The following is a 22,345-nucleotide window of genomic DNA, read 5'->3' as shown; positions in this document are numbered from 1 at the left end:
CCAGAAAGCTCATGAATAATTCACCCCTTGTTTAGCATATAATCAAGAAATAACTATAAGTAGACTCAGTCAAGCAGCTGATACTGCTGCTCTGTCTATGGAGCAGCCATTCTTTTGTTTCTTTACTTCTTTTTTTTTTTTTTTTGAAACAGTCTCCCTCTGTTGCCTAGGCTGGAGAGCAGTGACATGATCTCGGCTCATTGCAACCTCCACCTCCCAAGTTTTCATAGTTTCTACTCCCTCAGCCTCTGGAGTAGCTGGGATTACAGGCGCACACCACCACGACTGGCTAATTTTGTATTTTTAGTAGAGATGGGGTTTCACCATGTTGGCCAGGCTGGTCTCGAACTCCTGACCCCAGGTGATCCACCTGCCTCGGCCTCCCAAAGTGCTGGGATTACACGTGTGAGCCACAGCGCCTGGCCTGTTTCTTTACTTCTTTTATAAACTTGTTTTCACTTAAAAGAAAAAAAAAAAAAAAAGAAAATTGGGGCTCCAAACTAATAAACGTATTATTATAACATTTTATATTTAAGTTACTTATAGACAAGGGGAAAGTCTCCTCCAAACCAAGAAAAAAAGAGAGAGAGAGATTATGCACAGAAAGCACTTCTAAAAACATATGCAATGTAGCAAATCTTTTCTTTACAATTTACTGACACTTTAAATTTAGCTGACTCTGGGATGGGTAAGCATACAAATAGGTGGGTATTGAATCTGAAAACTTTAAAAACATTTTTTGTTTTTTAAATAGAAAAGCCCTTTGGGCAGTTAAAGAAGGAAAGGGAATTAGGTCCAAACCAATCTGTGGGCTAACCAAGTGAATATACAGAGAGGCAACAGCAGGGTCACCTAGCAGCCTTTGTTCAGAAAGGGTGAGTATGCCCCAGCCAGTGTTTTTAAAACCCATTAGGATATAGGAAGTACTATAGCTTCTATAGCTTCTGGTCAGCTCATCACTGTCACGTAAAAATGATTTCTATGGACTATGGAAAAAGAATGGAAGTGACAATAGAAGGGAAGAAAAGTGGAGAGAGGCTTTGCCATGACCAGGGAATATCAAGTAACTCGGCTTTGCACCTGAGCTCCAAAACAGCAAATGAGCCCACCCCCATAAGATCAAAGAGGCTGTGCTTCCTACTGGGCATCCTGCAGGACACAAGCCCAGAAGACCCACCCCTGAAGAAAGCATCTATAGCCAAAGTCCAGGGAATGAGCTTGGAGTTTCTCTACATCAAACATTCTCACACTTTTTGGTCCCTTTTACACTTTTAAAGATTACTCATTCCCCCAAATGTGGGTTGTATCAACGAATATCTACCATAATACAAATAAAAACTGAGAAACTGTAAAAAAAAAAAAAAAAAAAAAGTATTTAACAATTGATTTCAAAATAACAATAAGCACATTATAACACAAATAATATATTTGTATGAAATTTTCATACAAGCTTCTACATTCAATCTGTTGTGATATCACACATCATGTAACCTCTGGAAAATTCCACTCTACACTTGCGAGAGACAGAATGAAAAAAGCAAATGTTTTACTAGTATCACAAAAATAGTTTTGACTCAGCAGACTCCTTAAAAGGGTCTCAGAAAACCTCCAGGGGTCTCCCCATGTCATACTTTTGAGAATGGCTGCATTATGTACATTAACACCATGTTTTAAAAACCCTGCTTAACTTGGTCTAAAGCCTCCACCTGACCACATTATTTATTCCCTATGAGTCTATAACCTCCAGAGGAGCTACAGAAAAAATCACTGCAACAAGGTATCCAGCAATTCTGACCCTGGAGTGGATGGGCCATCACCCCCATTTTCAGGAGGAAGCAAATCAGAACTGGGGAAGGAGTGGAGGGAAAACGAGTGTGTGCGCCTGAAAAACGCAAAGTTGGAATTCTAATTTTGTATTTGGAAAACATAAGTTTCAGTGGAAACTGAATAAGCAAAAGAAAATACTGACTACTGAAATAGGCAAACACGAACTGTCTTATGCATATCTCAACTGGGGAAAAGACATCTTATTCATCTTTATAGCCCTAACTGGCACATAAGGAGTACTCAATAAATGCTGAGTTGTCCGGGTGCGGTGGCTCATGCCTGTAATCCCAGCACTTTGGGAGGTGGGTGGATCACCTGAGGTCAGGAGTTCGAGACCAGCCTGGCCAACATGGTGAAACCCCGTCTCTACTAAAAATACAAAAATTAGCTGAGCTTGGTGGCGGATGCCTATGATCCCACCAGCTACTCGAAAGGCTGAGGCGGGAGAACCACTTGAAACCTGGAAACGGAGGTTATAGTGAGCCAAGATGGTGCCACTGAACTCCAGCCTGGGCGAGAAAATGAGACTCCATCAAATAAATAAATAAATAAATAAATAATAAATAAATAGGCCAGGTGTGGTGGCTCACGCCTGTAGTCTCAGCACTTTGGGAGGCCAAGGCAGGTAGATCATGAAGTCAGGAGACAAAGACCATCCTGGCCAACATGGTGAAACCCCATCTCTACTAAAAATACAAAAAATTAGCTGGGCATGGTGGCATGGGCCTGTAATCCCAGCTACTCGGGAGGCTAAGGCAGGAGAATTGCTTGAATTTGGGAGGTAGAGGTTGCAGTGAGCCGAGATCATGCCACTGCACTCCAGCCTGGCAAGACAGCGAGACTCCCTCTCAAAAAAATAAAAATAAATAAATAAATAAATAAATAAATAAATAAATAAATAAATGCTGAGTTGATCTGAGGCCTTGAACACTCATAATCAGTAACTAAAAAACACCAGGGCTTCTGGTGTTTTAACAGATAATGAGGTTTTAAAAATTATATAAATCAAAGTCGAATGAATTTTCTTCAAACTTTACCTTCATAAGTAATTTTACATGGTATACCTAGATCTCCCAATTCCAAAGAAACCCTTAGACATACACACTCTTTTCTGGCCTCCATTCTGCTTTATTCCTCCTCCTCCTCATGGCCAAATCCATCAAAGATGCTGCCTTTCCAGTTCTTCTTCTCTCTGAGCTTCTGAGACCTGGTTTCTATTTTCACACCTGGACTCCTAATCACTAGTTCCTTATGGTTCTGCTCAATATCCTCCTCCTATTCTAAAGATTCTTTTGTTTTTTGTTTTTTTTGAGACAAGGTCTCACTCTGTTGTCCAGGGTGGAGTGCAGTGACATGATCACAGTTCATTGCAGCCTCGACTTCTGCAGGCTCAGGTGATCATCCCACCTCAGCCTCCCGAGTAGATGGAACTATAGGCACGTGCCACCATGTCCAGCTAATTTTTTGTAGAAATGAGGTCTCCTTATGTTACCCAGGCTGGTCTCAAACTCCTGGGCTCAAGCGATCTGCCCACCTCAGCCTCCCGAAGTGCTAGGATTACAGGCATGAGCCACGGCATCCGGTCACTATTCCAAAGATTCTGATTCTGCGGTTTTTTTTTTCTCTTGAGACAGGGTCTCGCTCTGTCACCCAGGCTGGAGTGCAGTGGCGTGATCTTGGCTCACTGCAACCTCCGCCTCCCGGGTTCGAGCAATTCTCGTGCCTTGGCCTCCCCAAAGTAGCTGGGATTACAGGCACGTGCCACCACACCCAGCTAATTTTTGTATTTTTTTAGTAGAGACAGGGTTTCGCCATGTTGGCCAGGCTGGTCTTGAACTCCTGACCTCAGGTGATCCACCCGCCTCGGCCTCCCAAGGTGCTGGAATTACAGGCATGAGCCATCGCGCCCGGACTGATTCTGTTCTTATACACTTTCATCTTCAGGTACTGCTATTCAATAGCATCTGAAGCAAAAATAGGAGCTCAAATATGTTTCATTCAGCTTAACCAAACTGCAGAAAAGTCATTTTATCAAAAGCAACTATGTCCCCAGAGTGAAACACCATCATTTGATGTGACATGTGTACGTGCAGCAAGGAAGCCTGAGCGGGAGTTCCTAATCCCCTCTTCCTCCTAGCTCCCCGCTGGGATGACTCCATCAAAATCACCTTGGCCCAGAGCTGGAGCCTGGAGAGCTCAGGCAAAGCTGAAACCTTGGGGTCACCAAAAGAGGTGGTAACTGGGGTATCCCCGATTGCCGTGCCTCAGAAAGGTGTAGACTGGAGAGAAGACCACCCCTTTATTCCAGTGATTGTGGGGTTGGGTAAAGGGAGACTCAACAAACACCAAGGGGGCTCACTAAGTGAGAAAGCCACTTGCTGTGGAAATTTCTGGGAAATTCCATTTACATTCATTCTGATGCCAGCAGCAAAGTGGAATATTACACAATAGGGATGGGACAGCTCATACATGAGATGGGCTTCTCCCAACAAATCCACAGCAAATACCCACTGGAGAAAAATCCTTATCTTCCACTTTCTGTTGGTTCACCAACGGTCAAAAGATCCTAACACCCTGTTTCTGAAAGTGTTAACAACATTCTCAGTCACTAAAAGAGGAGGCAAAAAAAAAAAAAAAAAAAGACTGCAAGTCCTCTAGGGGGATAGAGTGGCCTGAAGAATGATGCATTAGTCATCTTGGACTGCCATAACCAAAATACCACACACTGGGGGACTTAACAGTAATTTATCTTCTCACAGTTCTGGAGGGGACCTTCTTCCTGGCTTGCAGATGGCCACCCTCTCCCTGCGTTCTCATGTGGTAGAAAAAGCTAGCGTTCTGGTGTCTCTTCATGTAATAACACTAATCCTATCAATCAGGATTCATACTATGACTTCCATTAACCTTCTATAAAGACCCTATCACCAAATACAGTCACACTGGGGGTTAGGGCTTACACATATGAATTTTGAGGCATACGATTCAATCCATAGCAAATGGAGGCCAAGTCAAACAACTACAACAGTTGGTTACAAAGGAAAACCTCAACATGGAAGAATATCACAAGCATGAAGTAGAGTAAAAGAAATAGACACAAAATAATACACTATTATTAAAATACTCTAACATTCTATTAGCACAATGTTAAAACAACAAACGGACAAAACCTATGGTATTAGAAGGTGGCACAGAGGTTCACTTGAGGAGGTGGGGTAGTGAAGGGATTTGAAGGAGGCCAAAGGGAGGCTTCTAGGGTGTGGGTCACAGTATATTTTTTGCCCGGGTCATGGTTATTCAAATGTGTTTACTTTGTGATAATTCATCAAGCTGTACACTTATGATTTGGGCACTTTTTATGTATGTTACGTTTCTTTTTGTTTTGTTTTTGAAATGCAGTCTTGCTCTATCGCCCAGGCTGGAGTGCAGTCGCGCGATCTTGGCTCACTGCAACCTCCACCTCCTGGGTTCAAGCAATTCTCCTGTCTCAGCCTCTCAAGTAGCTGGGACTACAGGCACACACACCATGCCCAGCTAATTTTTGTATTTTTAGTAGAGACAGGGTTTCACCATATTGGTCAGGCTGGTCTTGAACCCCTGACTTCAGGTGATCTGCCTGCCTCGGCCTCCCAAAGTGCTGGGATTCACATGCATGAGCCATTGCACCCAACCTGTGTTACATTTCAGTAAAGAGTTTTTGTGTTTTTAAAGTCAATGATGACTTTAAATAAAATGTCAATAGATAATGCCTAAACCTGAAAAACAAGTAAGACTACAAGCATGTTATAAAGTATGAAAGAATCATTTAAAAGACTAAAGAATCACTTTAAAAGATTAAAAGTGGCCATCCTGGGAGACAAGGAAACCAGTGAGTCTAGGGGAATCTTTTTTAACAAGTCTTGACTCTTTAAACTGTGTGTAATATGTAACTTGAATAAAAATAATTACATGAAAAGTTATTTTCATAACCATAATGAGGACATTGGTTAAAGATGGCATATTGATCACATGCATTTCTCTGTCCTGCCACCTGATAGGCCCACTGAAGAACAAAGACCAAATGACAAACAATGGCCAAGAGAAGGGAAGGGCTGCCACCAGAAGACAAGTGACTTCAAAGAATTTCTGGGAGATAAAAATCTGACAGCAGTACAGTGGCACATGTAGCAGGGCACAGAAAGACAACCCTAGAATATGCTTGGAAAAGGAAAAACTCAACTGTCCATAGAAAATAACTCTGTGTTGCGTGTGTGGAATGTCCCAGTGTAAAGACCGACGTTCCTCTGGCCTCTATGAGGCTAAGCCAGGCACTCGTCACCCCTTTACTGGGAGCTCTCAGCTTTCTTCTTAGGGCTCCACTCTTGAAGACATGAACAGAATAAAAAATCACACAAATGAGGAAAGCCTGTGATTTTTCCTGATGCCTTGCTCCATAATTAAGCCTCTTCTTTCAAAAAAGGAGCTACAGTCAATTCTCATTGTTCATTCTATGCAGTTACTGTGCTCACTGAATTAGTGAATACGAAATCATTGCTTCTAGGGGGTTAGGTTTCTGCAAGCCTCTGGTCACAACATTTTGCAACAGCAGATTAATACATAAGTTTGTTTTATGTGTGTGTCTGTTTAAGAACACCTTCTTTACTATATATGATTGGTTAACACTGAATTCACAGCCACAGCACTGTAACGCACACTTGAGTGAAACTTCTAACACGTGCATCTTCTTTGTAAAGCACCATAGCCATGTGCAGTGCAAGGAAAAACTCAACTGTCCAGAGTTTTATCCATGGCAAGGCTATGATGTGCCTTACAAAGAAAATGCAGGTGTTAGGTAAGTTTCACTCAAGGGTGCGTTAGGAAGACTAGACAGCACTTCAGCACTATGCTTCGGGCCCATTTTAAATGGCAAAATCATCAACAAAAAGTACAAAAATGAAAAAAAGGCATTAAATAGATCACAAAAAAGACACTGGTTTACGGCACAAAGACTGAAAAAAGAAAGCAAAGTGTCCTCTTGTTGAACCTCAACTAGGGATGTGCATATTTTTTCACTGTTCCACGTATGTCCGAAAAGGATTACCAAAGCGCTGTACTGATTTGGGGGTTACAAATAAATTTTATCGAACAGGTAAATTTGCAAATATAGAAACCACAAAAAAATGAGTATTAACTATCTGCCTGGAAATGAATAGTGGTGATGGTTGCCCAATAATGTACATATAGTTGATGTCACTGAACTACACACTTAAAAAATGGTTAAAATTATAACTTTTATGTTGTATGTATTTTACCACACACACAAAAAAGTGTTGGCCAGGTGTGGTGGCTCATCCCTTTAATCCCAGCACTTTGGGAGGCCCAGGCAGAAGGATCACTTTAGCCCAGGAGTTCGAGACCAGCCTGAGCAACATGGGGATGCTTCGTCTCCGTAGAAAATACAAAAAATCAGCCGGATGTGGTAGCACACACCTCTGGTCCCAGCTACTCAGGAGGCTGAGGTGGAAGGATTGCTTGGGCCCAGGAGGTAAAGAGCTGCAGTGAGCCAAGATTGCACCACTGCACTCCAGACTGGGCGACAGAGTAAGGCTGTCTCAAAAAGAAAAAAAAATGTTCAAAACTGTGGAATTCCGTGATTTTTTATATATAGGGATTAGGCTTATATGGAGCTTTTCTCCTGCACATTAACCATACCTCCAGGTTGTACTAAAAGCATGCTGACTGTTTTCATGCTTTTTAGTTATATAACATATGTATTCTATATCTTATATGGAATATATAAATTATATCTTACACCAAGGCTTTCTTTCGCCCTTGTCTGCTTGTTTCCAGAAGTTTCTGTTTCTTTTTCTTAAGAGACAGGATCTCGCTATGTTCCCCAGGCAGTGGCTATTCACAGAAGCAATCTTGATCCCAATCCCCATCCCACTGATCAGCAGAGGAATTTTGACCTGCTCCGTTTCTGGGCCAGTTCACCCCTCCCCTCAGACAACCTGGTAGACCCCTGCTCTTGGGATATAATTAATTTTTAATTGAAGCAAATCATTCTGGGTTTTAACTTTTTTTATCAGTCACTACAGTTGTTTTGAATAAAAATTCATCACTGTCTACCCACCCCCAAGAAACCACTTGCTGAGTTTTGGTATAATGTCAAAGAACAATATCCACAATCACCTGAAAAGGTATTAATATGCTCCCTTCCTTTTGTAGCTACATTTCTTTATACACTTCAACCAAAACAACATACTGAAATAGTGTGAATGCAGAGCAGACACAGGAACCCAGCTAACTTCTATTAAGCCAGATATTAAAGGGGTTTGCAAAAAATTTAAACAATTCACTCTTTTCAATAATTTGCTTTGGAAAATAGTTGTTTTTCATAAAAATATGTTATTTACATTACCATGTAACAGGATTATTTTTGATGAATTAATATATATTTTAAGTTTCCTAAGTAATAACTTCCAGTTCAGCAGCTATCAATACATATAACCCTAATAAATAAAAGCTTTGGGGAGTTCTCAATTTTCTATTTATTTATTTATTTACGAGATGGGGTCTCGCTCTGTCACCCAGGCTGGAGTACAGTGGTACAATCTCGGCTCACTGCAAGCTCCACCTCCCGGGTTCACGCCATTCTCCCACCTCAGCCTCCTGGTAGCTGGGACTACAGGCGCACGCCACCACGTCCAGCTAATTTTGTTTTCGTATTTTTAGTAGAGACGGGGTTTCACCATGTTAGCCAGGATGGTCCCGATCTCCTGACCTCGTGATCTGCCCGCCTCAGCCTCCCAAAGTGCTGGGATTACAGGTGTGAGCCACCGCGCCCAGCCTCAATTTTCAATTTAAAGGAGTTCTGAGACAGAAACGTTTGAGAACTGCTGTTCTCATCAATGGCATTGTACATAACCACTGAAATGAACAATTATGACGATTAGTGGCAACGTAGAAAACTGCTTTGGATAAAATTCCGAGGGCGAAAAAACAAGATACAAAATTATAATCAAAAATATGTTGAAAAAACATGTATATGGAAAATATACAAAAACAAAAATGGTATTCAGAATATTAGGATTGTGGGGTTTTTCTTCTCTATTCTCCAAACTTTCTGTAAAGTTGTTAACATAGTCTTCACCAACAAACTCGTGACTAAACATAAGCATTTATACAAAGTCTCAGGAAGTTTCACACACCCCAGGATGAAGAAATGTGGTTTCAGGAGTGAAGCACCAGATGAAAAGGCAGGAGGGGGAGGACTAAGTGACTGAGGGGTGGGATCATCAGTTCCTCCCAGGCAGAAGAGAAGATTCTTATCTAGAGAAACTGGATACTCTCAGAAATCTAAGGACACAAATATCTGGGGTCTTCAATAAAAGCACCAGACAACTCCCAATAGGAAAGCTCTGTGGTCAAACATGTCCTATTCATACAAACACAGCTTGTGATCAGATGCTTAGGGCTCCACATTAGGTACAGACAACCAGAGGCTACCAGACATCCAGAGAAAGTCTCTATATGAAAGAGCGGTAACAAGAAAGAACCCCAGAAAAAAAGAGAAACAATGCAGGGAACAAAAATCTACTTTATAAAAAAGCTAAAAAAAAAAAAAAAAAAAAGCCTTTACTATCTCAGGGAGTCAGCAGAAGAAACAACATTCATAATACCAGGGCTAGATGGTGTAAAGACAATAACAACAAACAGATGAAAATGATCAAAGAGTGAGCTGGGGAGAGAAGAGGAGACACACACACACCTTTCTTTTTTTTGAGACAGAGTTTCGCTCTGTCACCCAGGCTGGAGTGCAGTGGCGCGATCTCGGCTCACTGCAACCTCTGCCTCCCGGGTTCAAGCGATTTTCCTGCCTCAGCCTCCTGAGTAGCTGGGATTACAGGTGCGCGCCACCACGCCCAGCTAATTTTTTTGGATTTTTAGTAGAGGCAGGGTTTCACCATGTTGACCAGGCTGGTCTCAAACTCCTGACCTCAAGTGACACTTCTGCCTTAGCCTTCCAAAGTGCTGAGATTACAGGCATGAGTCACCGTGCCCGGCCCACACACACATTTTTAACAGAAAGAATGGAAGACGAAGTTAAAAATATCTCCCAGAAAGTAAAACATTAGAGATAGAAGACAGATTTTGAGGCTCTTTTCAAGCACTCCAGTCTCTGCTTAAGGATTCCAGAATGAAGATTTTTAAGTTAAAAAAGAGACAATTTTCCAGAACTGAAAGACAAAAACCTCTGTATTAAAAGGGTCCAATGAGCACCAAGAACAATGAATGAAGACTAACCCTTGGCACCTCAATGGCTAATTTCTAAAAACCAAGGATAAACTTCCAGAAAGAAAAAAATATTACATACTTAAGCTACTTACATGGTTATACTCCAGTCTTTGACATTTCCAATATCTGAAAACCTTTCATGATCCAAGTTTGAGCTTCCCATTCTTTAACCAACTTCTTCCACCTTCCTGCTCACTCAATCTAGTACTCTAATAACTGTTGGAACTTACCAGGATCTGTAATTCACTGACCCCACACCTTCATAGGGTCAGTCTTCCTCCTCAAGTTCTTACTTCCTAATTATATCACTAATTTCATTGTGATCACTCCCTGGGGTGTTGTATAACAATGCTCCTTTGTCCTTTCACTATACTAATGTGACAAAACCCCAATCTCTGCAAATGCCATGCCTGCAGCTGGGCAACTGAACGCGGCTGGAGAGTAGCACAACGCCATGCTGACTCTTCCCACTTTAAATCCTTGGTCATCAACCTCAGGGAAGCCTTAAGGCTGCCTGGCAATTCTATTACATTTCTCTAGTCCATTCACTCTCCTGCTTATCTGGCAATTATTTTAACCTCCTCACATCTCTAATACATCTCCTCATCGTAGCAGATCAGTTTGCTTTCCATTTTACTGAAAAAACAGTTTGCACTCAGAAAATTTCTACAAGCTCCTACTACCATAAGGATCCCCTCACCTGCACTGATGCCGGCACCCTCTGCTTTCCTCCTATTTCTTTACTTTATTTTCTTTCTTTATTTTTTGAGACAGAGTTTTGCTCTTGTTGCCCAGGCTGGAGTGCAGTGGTGCGATCTCGGCTCACCACAACCTCTGCCTCCTGGGTTCAAGCAATTCGCCTGCCTCAGCTTCCTGAGTAGCTGGGATTACAGGGGCACGCCACCATGCCCAGATAATTTTTTGTATTTTTAGTAGAGATGAGGTTTCACCATGTTGGGCAGGCTGGTCTCGAACTCCTGATATCAGGTGATCCACTCGCTTTGGCCTCCCGAAGTGCAGGGATTACAGGCGTGATCCACCACGCCTGGCTTGCTTTCCTCCTATTTCTATGGAAGAACTGTCCATGTTATCCAAAGACCAATGCCTCCACCATCCCCTCACCTATTCCAAAATCTCTTCGACAGCACCAATTTCCTCCTTTCTATGAGATTATCCCCATTAGTAGAGAAATATGTTGATATTTTGTCCATCTTCTAAAAAATACCTTGGCCTAATGTCTCCCTGTAGCTACCATCCCACTTATCTGTGCCTAGAAAGAGCTACCTTGCTGTCTCTAATTTATACTCACCGATTCTCTCTTGAGCTAATACATTGTATTATATGTGTGAGTACTGCAAAATATTTGAAAGATAAGCTAGAACATTTTGGCCAATTAGCAGTAACACATAAAACCTAAGAGTTTATAGAAAAAGAAACAACTATTAACTTTAGACAAAGCTTTACAATTATATAAGAAAATAAATGATCATAGCCAAAACTCAACAATACTTACACAGTCGTAATTTAAGTAAATAAGCCAAATATATCACTGCAATAGAAAAGCTAGGGAAAGAAATGTAGATATGGAAGTGGGAAGTGGAAGTCAATAATGTTTAAAATGATAAATTTGGAGAAAGCTATTAGAGTATCAGAAGAAAGAGCTTAAAAAAGTTGGGGCCTTTGAGTAATAATGCTGAGGAAAAAGAGGGATAAGAAAAGAAACTTCTGATTGTCATTAGAACTTTTTAGTATATTTGACTTGTTAAGCTATGTGCATGCATTACTTTAGGAAAATAATTTTTTAACAATAAATAACTCCAATAAAGTACGAATGACTGAAACAAGTGAGTTCTGTAGTTCGTGTGAGGGGAAAGGTCTCTGGGAGGCTATGAAAATTAGTGGGGGGAAAATAATGAACTTGAAAGAAAACTGTGGTGTAAAACAGGCAATATTTCACACCAAAATAACCATAAGCTATGAAAAGTTGGTCAAAAGCAAGACAGCAGATGCAACTAACATCCCCAGATTCATAGTAAATATGGGATAGATGCTTCCAGGACAATATGGATAATGGGTAGCATTTTCATTTAAGAGCTAAATCAGATGAATTTCACAACTGGTACATGTGTTTTAAAAATATATAAAATGAGCATTTTGATATCCATTTCTGATTGGTTCATGGTCATCCTGGGGGAAGTCTCATCTAAACTGAACTTACACCATAACTAGGCTATTTAAAGGCTTGATTTAAAATGGTCTCCAGAGTGTACATATTAATGTATCTTGTTTATAATTCTTATTCCAACATGTTTGTTAAATTAAAACAACTTTCTTCCAACGAACACATAGTTTTTCATGAGTATCTTTTTTTTTTTTTTTTTTTTTGAGGCAAGGTCTTACTCTGTTGCCAGGCTGGAGTGTACTGGCGTGATCTTGGCTCACTGCAACCTCCGCCTCCCGGGTTCAAGTGATTCTCCTGCCTCAGCCTCCCGAGTAGCTGGGACTACAGGCGCACACCACCATCCCCGGCTATTTTTTGTATTTTTAGTAGAGATGGGATTTTGCCATGTTGGCCAGGCTGGTCCCAAACTCCTGACCTCAGGTCTCGATCTCTTGACCTTGTGATCTGCCCACCTTGGCCTCCCAAAGTGCTGGAATTACAGGCGTGAGCCACCATGCCCGGCCTTCGTGAGTATCTTTTATGTTCATGACATCCTTGTGACTTAAATGCATGATATAGATTGTCCCTACTCCCTTCTTTCAGAAAATTCTTTTCACTATATAATTCTACATCTCTGTTCTTACCCCAAGGATAGCAGTTAAAACTCTCAACATAATACACAATAAGCCTTTAACTTATACTGACTCAGAATGAATTAAGTCCCCAAATCATCAATGCCACTCTTCCCACAACCCTCTGGGTTTTCTTCAGAGGTTTTAGTTCTTCAATAGGCAAGATACATCACGTTCCCATCACAGGGCAAGAGAACGCTGACAAAAATAAAGATCTTAGCTGAGAAAAGTACTAAGTAGCCGGGTGTGGTGGCTCATGCCTGTAATCCCAGCACCTGGGGAGGCCGAGGCAGGCGGATCATCTGAGGTCGGGAGTTCAAGACCAGCCTGACCAACATGGAGAAACTCTGTCTTTACTAAAAATACAAAATTAGCCGGGCATGGTGGCACATGCCTGTAATCCCAGCTACTAGGGAGGCTGAGGCAGGGGAATCGCTTGAACCTGGGAGGTGGAGGTTGTGGTGAGCTGAGATTGAGCCATTGCACTCCAGCCTGGGCAACAAGAGCAAAAGTCCATCTTAAAAAAAAAAAGAAAGAAAGAAAAGAAAAGTACTAAGTAATAAAAATACACCAATTAACAGACCAGACCAGAGGCTTTAGGTTTCTTTCTACTAGGAATATTATACTGTTATATAAAATCAGTTTTCTAGTTAACAATTCACTTAATTCTTTACCACACGATCCAGTAATGTCACTCCTAGAGAAATTAAAACTTATGTTCACAGAAAAACCTGTACAGGAGTTCTATTCATAATTGCCAAACACTGGAAACTATTCAAATGTCCTTCAGTGGGGGAGCTAATACCAACTGTAGCACAGCCATACAACAGAATACTTCTCAGCAACAAAAAGGAACAAACTGTCAATATATGCAACAGCCTGAATCAATCTCAAAGACATGATGCTGAGTGAGAAGAAGCCAGTTTCAAAAGGTTACATACCATATGATCCCATTTTATTTGACATTCTCAAAAAAAGACAACTGACCAGGCGTGGTGGCTCACGCCTGTAATCTCAACACTTTGGGAAGCCGAGGCAGGCAGACTGCTTAAAGCTCAGGAGTTCGAGACCAGCCTGGGCAATATGGTGAAACTCCATCTCTACCAAAAATAAAATAAAATAAAATAAAATAAAATAAAATAAAATAAAATAAGCCAGGTGCAGTACTGTGTGCTTGTGGTCCCAGCTACTGGGGAGGCTGAAGTGGGAGGTTGCTTGAGTCCAAAAGGTGGAGCTTGCAGTGAGCCGAGATCGCGCTGCACTCCAGCCTGGGCGACAGAGCCAGACTCTGACTCAAAAAAAAAAAAAGCGTGCTATTAAAAAACAATATAAATTTAATTTTCGACATTCCAAATGAGAGATCAAAAGTTTCCCAAATGCAAGAAGTTATATGATTATTGCCTTCTTGAGGAAAAAAAAGTTCCATTTACATTAGCAACAAAAATTATAAAATAGCTTGAAATGAATTTAACAAGCATTATATAAAACATAGATGAAAAAAGTTACAAAACCTGAAAACAAATTTGAGACACATGCACATTCCTGAATAGAAACATTTGGCATTAGCCGGATGTGGTGGCTCACACCGGTAATCCCAGCACTTTGGGAGGCCGAGGCGGGTGGATCACCTGAGGTTGGGAGTTTGAGACCAGTCTGACCAACATGGAGAAACCCGTCTCTACTAAAAATACAAAAATTAGCCGGGCATGGTGGTGCATGCCTGTAATCCCAGCTACTCGGGAGGCTGAGGTGGGAGAATTGCTTGAACCCAGGAGGCGGAGGTTGTGGTGAGCTGAGATCACGCCACTGCACTCTAGCCTGGGCAACAAGAGCGAAATTCCGTCTCAAAAAAAAAAAGAAAGAAAAAAAAGAAAGAAAGACTTGGCATCATTAAAATATCAATTTCCTCCCAAACTATTAATAATTTATAAAACCAACTAAACCCTCTTTTCTGGTTAGCGTGGCATGAGAACCCACAAGCAGCAAAGTCTCTCACGACACCCTGGATGAGGCGGTGCAGGAAGTCCTGCACGGGAACCAGTGAAAGTGCCCCAAGTTCCTGAAGATGGTGGAGTTGCAGATCAGCTTGAAGAACTATGACCCCCAGAAGGACAAGCGCTTCTCGGGCACCGTCAGGCTTAAGTCCACTCCCTGTCCCAAGTGTGGGTCCTGGGGGAACAGCAGCACTGTGACGAGACCAAGGCCATGGATATCCCCCCAAGTGGACACTGAGGTGCCAAAAAAACTCAAGAATAAGAAACTGGTCAAGAAGCTGGCCAAGAATTATGATGCATTTTTGGCTTCAGAGTCTCTGATCAAGCAAATCCCACGAATCCTCGGCATAGGCCTAACAAAGGCAGTAAAGTTCCCTTCCCTGCTCACACACGATGAAAACACGGTGGCCAAAGTGGATGAGGCGAAGTCCACAATCAAGTTTCATATGAACATGTTATGTTTGGCTGTGGCTGTTGGCCACATGAAGATGACAGACGATGAGCTTGTGCATAACATTCACCTGGTTGTTAACCTCTTGGTGTCACTGCTCGAGAAAAAACTGGCAGAATGTCTGGGCCTTATATATCAAGAGCACCATGGGCAAGCCCCAGCGCCTATATTAAGGCATATTTGAAAAGATTCTACTGCTACTAGTAAAAAAAACAAAAAACAAAAAACCAACTAATCCCATGAAAACTAATCTAATCAAAATTTCATGTTCTGTTTTTAGAAAATGGCAACTTAATTCTAAAATTCATGTGGAAGAGTAAATGACCAAAAAAAAAAAAAAAAAAAAAGCTATGAAAATTTTGAAAAATAAGAGTCATTGGCCGGGCATGGTGGCTCACACCTGTAATCCCAGCACTTTAGGAGGCTGAGGTGGGCAGTTCATGGGTTCCAGAGATCGAGACCATCCTGGCCAACATGATGAAATCCCATCTCTACTAAAAATACAAAAATTAGCTGGGCGTGGTCGCACACACCTGTAATCCCACTTACTCAGGAGGCTGAGGCAGGAGAATTGCTTAAACCCGGGAGGTGGAGGTTGCAGTTAGCTGAGATCCCGCCACTGCACTCCAGCCTAGCGACAGAGCGAGACTCCATCTCACCAAAAAAAGAGAGAGAGAAAAAAAAAAGAATCATCAGGAGGGGAACTTGACCTAAAACATACAATCCACAGCTGCAGTAATAAAAACACCACGGTATGGGTATAGGACTAAATAAACAGACTGGAGAAATAACAGGACACATATGAGAATTTATTATGTGTTAACGCAGGTATCTTCAATTGTTGGGAGAGAACTGATGGTTCTGGGACAATTGTAATCCAAGTGGAAAAAAAAAGTCAGATCCCTACACCTAATACTAATCTTCCCAAATACATACCACATGAATTAAATGTTAAAATGTGAGCCATAGGAGGAGTATTAGAAGAAAATACAAAACTGGTTTTTTTTTGTTTGTCTTTTTTTCGAGACGGAATCTCACTCTGTCGCCCAGGCTGGAGTGCAGTGATGCAGTCTCATCTCACTGCAAGCTCCGTCTCCCGGGTTCATGCCATTCTCCTGCCTTAGCCTCCTGAATAGCTGGGGCTACAGGCGCCCGCCAGCTAATTTTTTGTATTTTTAGTAGAGACAGGGTTTCACCATGTTATCCAGGATGGTCTTGATCTCCTGACCTCGTGATCCACCCACCTCGGCCTCCCAAAGTGCTGGGATTACAGGCGTGAGCCACTGCACCCGGCCTATAGAACTGTTTTTTAAGTCATGGGACAAATCTTCAAGAAGACATGAAACCCAAATGTAATAAAGAAAAAGATTAAATGATTTTGCCACATAAATACTTAAAAACTTCCCTAAAACAAGAAAGACATCATAAACAGTTAAAAGGAGTAATCTAGGGAAAGATATTCATAACCTACATTAACAGACACATCAGACAGATGACTGAAACATAAAGGGTTTAAATCACTAAGATTAAAAAAAAAGAAAAATGAATAAAAGATATAAACAGGAAACTTGTTTTATTTTTATTTATTTTAGAGAGTGTCCTCTGTTGCCCCAGCTGGAGTACAGTGGTACAATCATAGCACAATGCAGTCTTGTACTCCTGGGCTCAAGTGATCCTCCTTGCCTTGGCCTCCCAAAGCACTATGAATACAGGCATGAGCTACTGCGGGTGGCCAGGGAACTTGCTTCAAAAAGAAATTATGAATGACAAAAATATATAAAAAGATCATAAATCTAAGTAGTGAAAAGGGAAAAAGCAACTTCTGGTTTTTTCTACACCCTTTTTTTGTCCATACGTGCTATGGTTTGAATGAATGTCCCCTCCCAAACTCATGTTGAAATGTAATTGCTGTTGCAGCAGTACTAAGACACGGGGCCCTGGAGAGGCAATCAGATTGCAAGGGCTCTGCCCTCTTTTCTTCCTTTCTCCTCCTCTTCCCTTCCTTCCCCACTCTTTGCCCTTCCATCACGCCCTTCATGTATCAAGAAGGCCCTGGCCAGATGCAGCCCCTGGATCTTGGACTTCCCAGCCTCCACAACTGTAAGAAATAAATTTCTTATCTTTATAAATTACCTAGTCCCTGGTATTGTGTTACAGCAGCAAAAACAGACTGAGACCTTCAGATAGACAAAAATTATCTACAGTGTAGAAGCATGTACGAAAATGAATACTCTATTCCATTTTGGTAGAATAATAAAGTAGGTACATCACTTTTTATTCAAAACCAATTTAGTAGTATCTATTACAATGTCAAATAGTCATCCACTTTCACCCACGACTTCCATTTCTAGGAATTATCCTACAGAAACACTTAACAAGGACACGCAATGCTAAAGAATGTCCACTGCAGATCTGTTTGTAACAACAAAAATTTAGAAACAACCCTAATGCCCACTGATAGGAAATAAACTATGGTACCACCATAGCCAGGAAGACTATGCTGCCTTTAGACTAATATGTCAGATCTATGAGTACTAAGACCCAGACATGGTCAAGGTACATTACTAAGTAAAAAAAACTATCATCATGTTCCATGAGTCCCTTTCTGTTAAAATTTTTTTAAAAGTTAATGTCTATATAAAAAACTCTGGGAATATATACCAAACTGCTGAAAGTGATTGTCTTTGAAGAGACAAATTTCAAGGAACTTACTTTCTACATAATGAATTTCTATATTTCTATAATGTTTACATTTTATATGTCATATCTACAATAGGCCAAAAAAACCCCACAAGAGTAAAATGATTTTGTTCAAAAGTTTTTCCTTTTTTTTTTTTTTTTTTTTACTTTTAAGTTCTGGGATACATGTGCAGAACGTGCAGGTTAAACAGGTATACATGTGCCATGGTGGTTTGCTGCGCCCATCGACCCGTCAGCTACATTAGGTGTTTCTCCTAATGCTATCCCTCCCCTTGCCCCTCACCCCGACAGGCCCTGGTGTGTGATGTTCCCCTCCCTGTGTCCATGTGTTCTCATTGTTCAACTCCCACTTACGAGTGAGAACTTGTTCAAAGTTTTAAAAAAACTGAGAAACTGAGAAAGTTTTTAAATTAAACCACTCTGCTAGTCATATTCAAGCATTTCTAGAGAAAGAACCTACTAGAAGTAAACACCACAGGCCAGACTCTAGATAATGTAAATCAGGTAAGGTAAATGGAACAGGTTCGTCTGTCTCAACGCTCTCTTGGCCCACCATCTCTGCCCACATGAGGAAGCTGGCAAGTAGCCACCTGGAACTGGTGGGAACTAAGAAACTCAGAGGTCTCGTTCCTTATCTCAAGAAAGCTTTAATCAAGGACAACAAGGACAGCTCCGCCCACACAAGCTGTTTACAGATTCCAAAAGCAGTCTATAAGGCAGCTCAGCAACAAGGAGTCTTAACTAAAAATCCACAAGAATTTTATCACTAAAATTAATGAATTGTCAAAAGGCAAATTTCTGGCAACAGTCTTTTAAAATTCCAGTTAGCACAGTCCAGTACTTCCCAACCTTTTCCAAGTCTCCGCACACACAGGAAATGAAAATATTTACAGGGCACACTGCTGCAAACAGAGGATGCATGCTGACAGATGACAGACCCAGGGCTCATGCTCTTGCAGCCCCAGGCCTGGTGGGCTGCAGGCATGAATGCTACGCCATATGTGTCACAGTCTTGGCACATCTATCAGAAGGGTCTCGCACAGGGAGAGCATTTGTTTTAAAAGCTTCCTTCAAAAGTATTACTACTACATTCAGGCCAGGCATGGTGGCTCACGCCTGTAATCCCAGCACTCTGGGAGGCTGAGGTGGGTGGATCACCTGACATCAGGAGTTCGAGACCAGCCTGGCCAACATGGTGAAACCCCCTCTCTACTAAAAATACAAAAAATTTGCTGGGTGTGGTGGTGGGTGCCTGTAATCCCAGCTACTCGGGAGGCTAAGGCAGGAGAATCGCTTGAACCCAGGAGGCAGGAGGTTGCAGTGAGCTGAGATCACGCCACTGCACTCCAGCCTGGGCAACAGTGAGACTCTGTTGCCAACACCGCCTCCCCCCACCCAAAAAACAGTATTATTGCATTCATTTAACAAATATTTATTAAGTACCTAACAGGTTCCAAGCACTGTGTTAAGTTCTGTCATCTTCCCCTACAGACTGGAGATAGCCTACAAACTAGAGAAGGAGACAGACAAACGAGCAATTCCAATACAATGTAAACTGTGCCATATAAGGGGAGTATCGGGATTTTTATGGAATCCCATGCCTGGGGAAAGGGGATTTGTCAATGATTACTTCTCAGAAATGTTCCCTAAACAGAAGAGTAAAGAGTATTTCAGGTACAGGGAAAAGCAGGCGCAAAGACCTAAATGCAAGAAACTACATCAAAGGTTGGGCACGCTGGCTTACACCTGCAATCCCAGCATTTTGGGAGGTTGAGGCGGGCAGATCACCAGGTCAAGAGATTGAGACCATCCTGGCCAACATGGTGAAACCCCATCTCTACTAAAAATACAAAAATTAGCCGGGCATGGTGGCGCACGCCTATAGTCCCAGCTACTCAGGAGGCTGAGGCAGGAGAATCACTTGAACTCAGGAGGCGGAGGTTACAGGGAGCTGAGATCACACCACTGCACTCCAGCCTGGCGACAGAGCTAGACTCCGTCTCAAAAAAAAAAAAAAAAAAAAAAGCAAAACAGGCTCTGTACCATATGAGTATAACAATAGGAGGGAGTTAGTTTTGTGGTTTTAATGCACGTATTTTTGATTAATAGGAACGGGGCTGAGCAGAAAGCCATTTCACAAAGGTTAGGAAAGTATGTGCCTTCCTACACAATAACCGATTAAACATACGCTATGAGAAAAGTAGAGAGATTAAGAAACTTCTTGAAGATAAATCTGCAAATATTGACAATACTATTGATTAGCAAGTAACATGAGCTCATACACATAAGTGTATACCTGAAGTTAAAGACAATTTTTACTGTGGTAGCAGACATTTGCTACTGAAAAAGAACAAAACATTACCTATTTTTAAAGGTAAATATTATTTAAACACTCTATGATATTTCCAACGTTTAAAGTAATGGGAAAGCAAAAGAACTCCCAGATGGGCCAGGCGCGGTGGCTCACGCCTGTAATCCCAGCACTGTGGGAGGCCGAGGCAGGCGGATCACGAGATGAGGAGATCGAGACCATCCTGGCTAACACAGTGAAACCCCGTCTCTACTAAAAATACAAAAAATTAGCCGGGTGTGGTGGCGGATGCCTGTAGTCCCAGCTACTCGGGAGGCTGAGGCAGGAGAATGGCGTGAACCCAGAAGGCGGAGCTTGCAGTGAGCCGAGATTGCACCACTGCACTCCAGCCTGGGTGACAGAGTGAGACTCTGCCTCAGAAAAAAAACAAAAACAAAAACAAAACAAAAAACTCCCAGACACCTAATATATGTTTCATGTTCTTCTGAGAAAGCTTAATTAGGTTGGGCGTGGTGGCTCATGCCTATAATCCCAGCTACTCAGGAGGCTGAGGCAGGAGAATGGCTTGAACCCAGAAGGCGGAGCTTGCAGTGAGCCGAGATTGCACCACTGCACTCCAGCCTGGGTGACAGAGTGAGATTCTGCCTCAGAAAAAAAACAAAAACAAAAACAAAACAAAAAACTCCCAGACACCTAATATATGTTTCATGTTCTTTTGAGAAAGCTTAATTAGGCTGGGCGTGGTGGCTCATGCCTATAATCCCAGCACTTTGGGAGGCTGAGGTGGGCAGATCACCTGAGGTCAGGGGTTTGAAACCAGCCTGACTAACATGGTGAAACCCCACCTCTACTAAAAATACAAAAAAAAAAAAAAAAAAAATTAGCCAGGCGTGGTGGTGTGCGCCTGTAATCTCAGCTACTCAGGAGGCTGAGGCAAGAGAAACGCTTGAACCTGGGAGGCGGAGGTTGCAGAGAGCCGAGACCACGCCACTTCACTCCAGGCCTGGGCTACAGGGCAAGACTCCGTCCCAACCCCCGACACCCCCCCACCCCCCGAAAAAAGAAAAAGCTTAATTAGTGAGGCATGGTGGCTCATGCCTGTAATCCCAACACTCTGGGAGGTTGAGGCAGGAGGACTGCTTGAACTCAGGAGTTCAAGACCAGCCTGGGCAACACGGTGAGAACCCTGTCTCTACAAAAAAATTTTTTAAACATTAGCCGGGTGTGGCAGTGCATGCCTGTAGTCTCAGCTACTCGGGAGGCTGAGGTGGGAGAACTGCCTGACCCCAGGAGGTCGAGGCTATAGTGAGCCATGATTGAGCCACTGCACTCCAGCCCAGGTGACAGGGCAAGGCCCTGTCTTGAAAATAAAATAGGTTGGGCACGGTGGCTCATGCCTGTAATCCCAGCACTTTGGGAGGCCAAGGCGGGTGGATCACGAGGTCAGGAGTTCGAGACCAGCCTGATCAACATGGTGAAACCCCGTCTCTACTAAAAATACAAAAAAAAAAAAAAAAAAAAAAAATAGCCTGGTGTGGTGGTGTGCGCCTGTAATCCCAGCTATGTATTACAAATTTATATTATGTGGTTAGAACTTGACATGTAATACATGTAATACATAGAAGCTATGTATTACAGGCGCTATGGCTCACGCCTGTAATCCCAGCACTTTGGGAGGACGAGACGGGCGGATCACAAGGTCAGGAGATCGAGACCATCCTGGCTAACATGGTGAAACCCTGTCTCTACAAAAAATTAGCTGGGTGTGGTGGCGGGCACCTGTAGTGCCAGCTACTTGGGAGGCTGAGGCAGGAGAATGGTGTGAACCCGGGAGGCAGAGTTTGCAGTGAGCTGAGATCATGCCACTGCACTCCAGCCTGGGTGACGGAGCGAGACTCCGTCTTAAAAAAAAGAAATAAGGCCTATATCTATATTCTTTTCTTTCTCTTACATGGAAATAAACAGAGCAACTGTCATAACAGAAATAAGCATAAC

The 22,345-nt window shown here is 42.2% G+C and overlaps 1 protein-coding gene and 1 pseudogene across 20 annotated transcripts in view; one reads left to right on the top strand and one right to left on the bottom strand.

Annotated features, from left to right (window-relative positions):
* MARK3 (microtubule affinity regulating kinase 3) overlaps positions 1-22,345 on the bottom strand; it is a 118,407-nt gene that overhangs the window by 75,872 nt on the left and 20,190 nt on the right. The gene's annotated exons all lie outside the window — the stretch shown is intronic.
* LOC106635505 (large ribosomal subunit protein uL1-like) lies at positions 973-22,305 on the top strand (annotated as a pseudogene).

This window comes from Pan paniscus, chromosome 15 (assembly GCF_029289425.2).
Source record: "Pan paniscus chromosome 15, NHGRI_mPanPan1-v2.0_pri, whole genome shotgun sequence".
In the NCBI taxonomy this organism is placed as follows: Eukaryota; Metazoa; Chordata; class Mammalia; order Primates; family Hominidae; genus Pan; species Pan paniscus.
The sequence above is the reverse complement of the archived record's forward strand: the minus strand, read 5'-3'. Positions and strand labels throughout refer to the sequence as shown.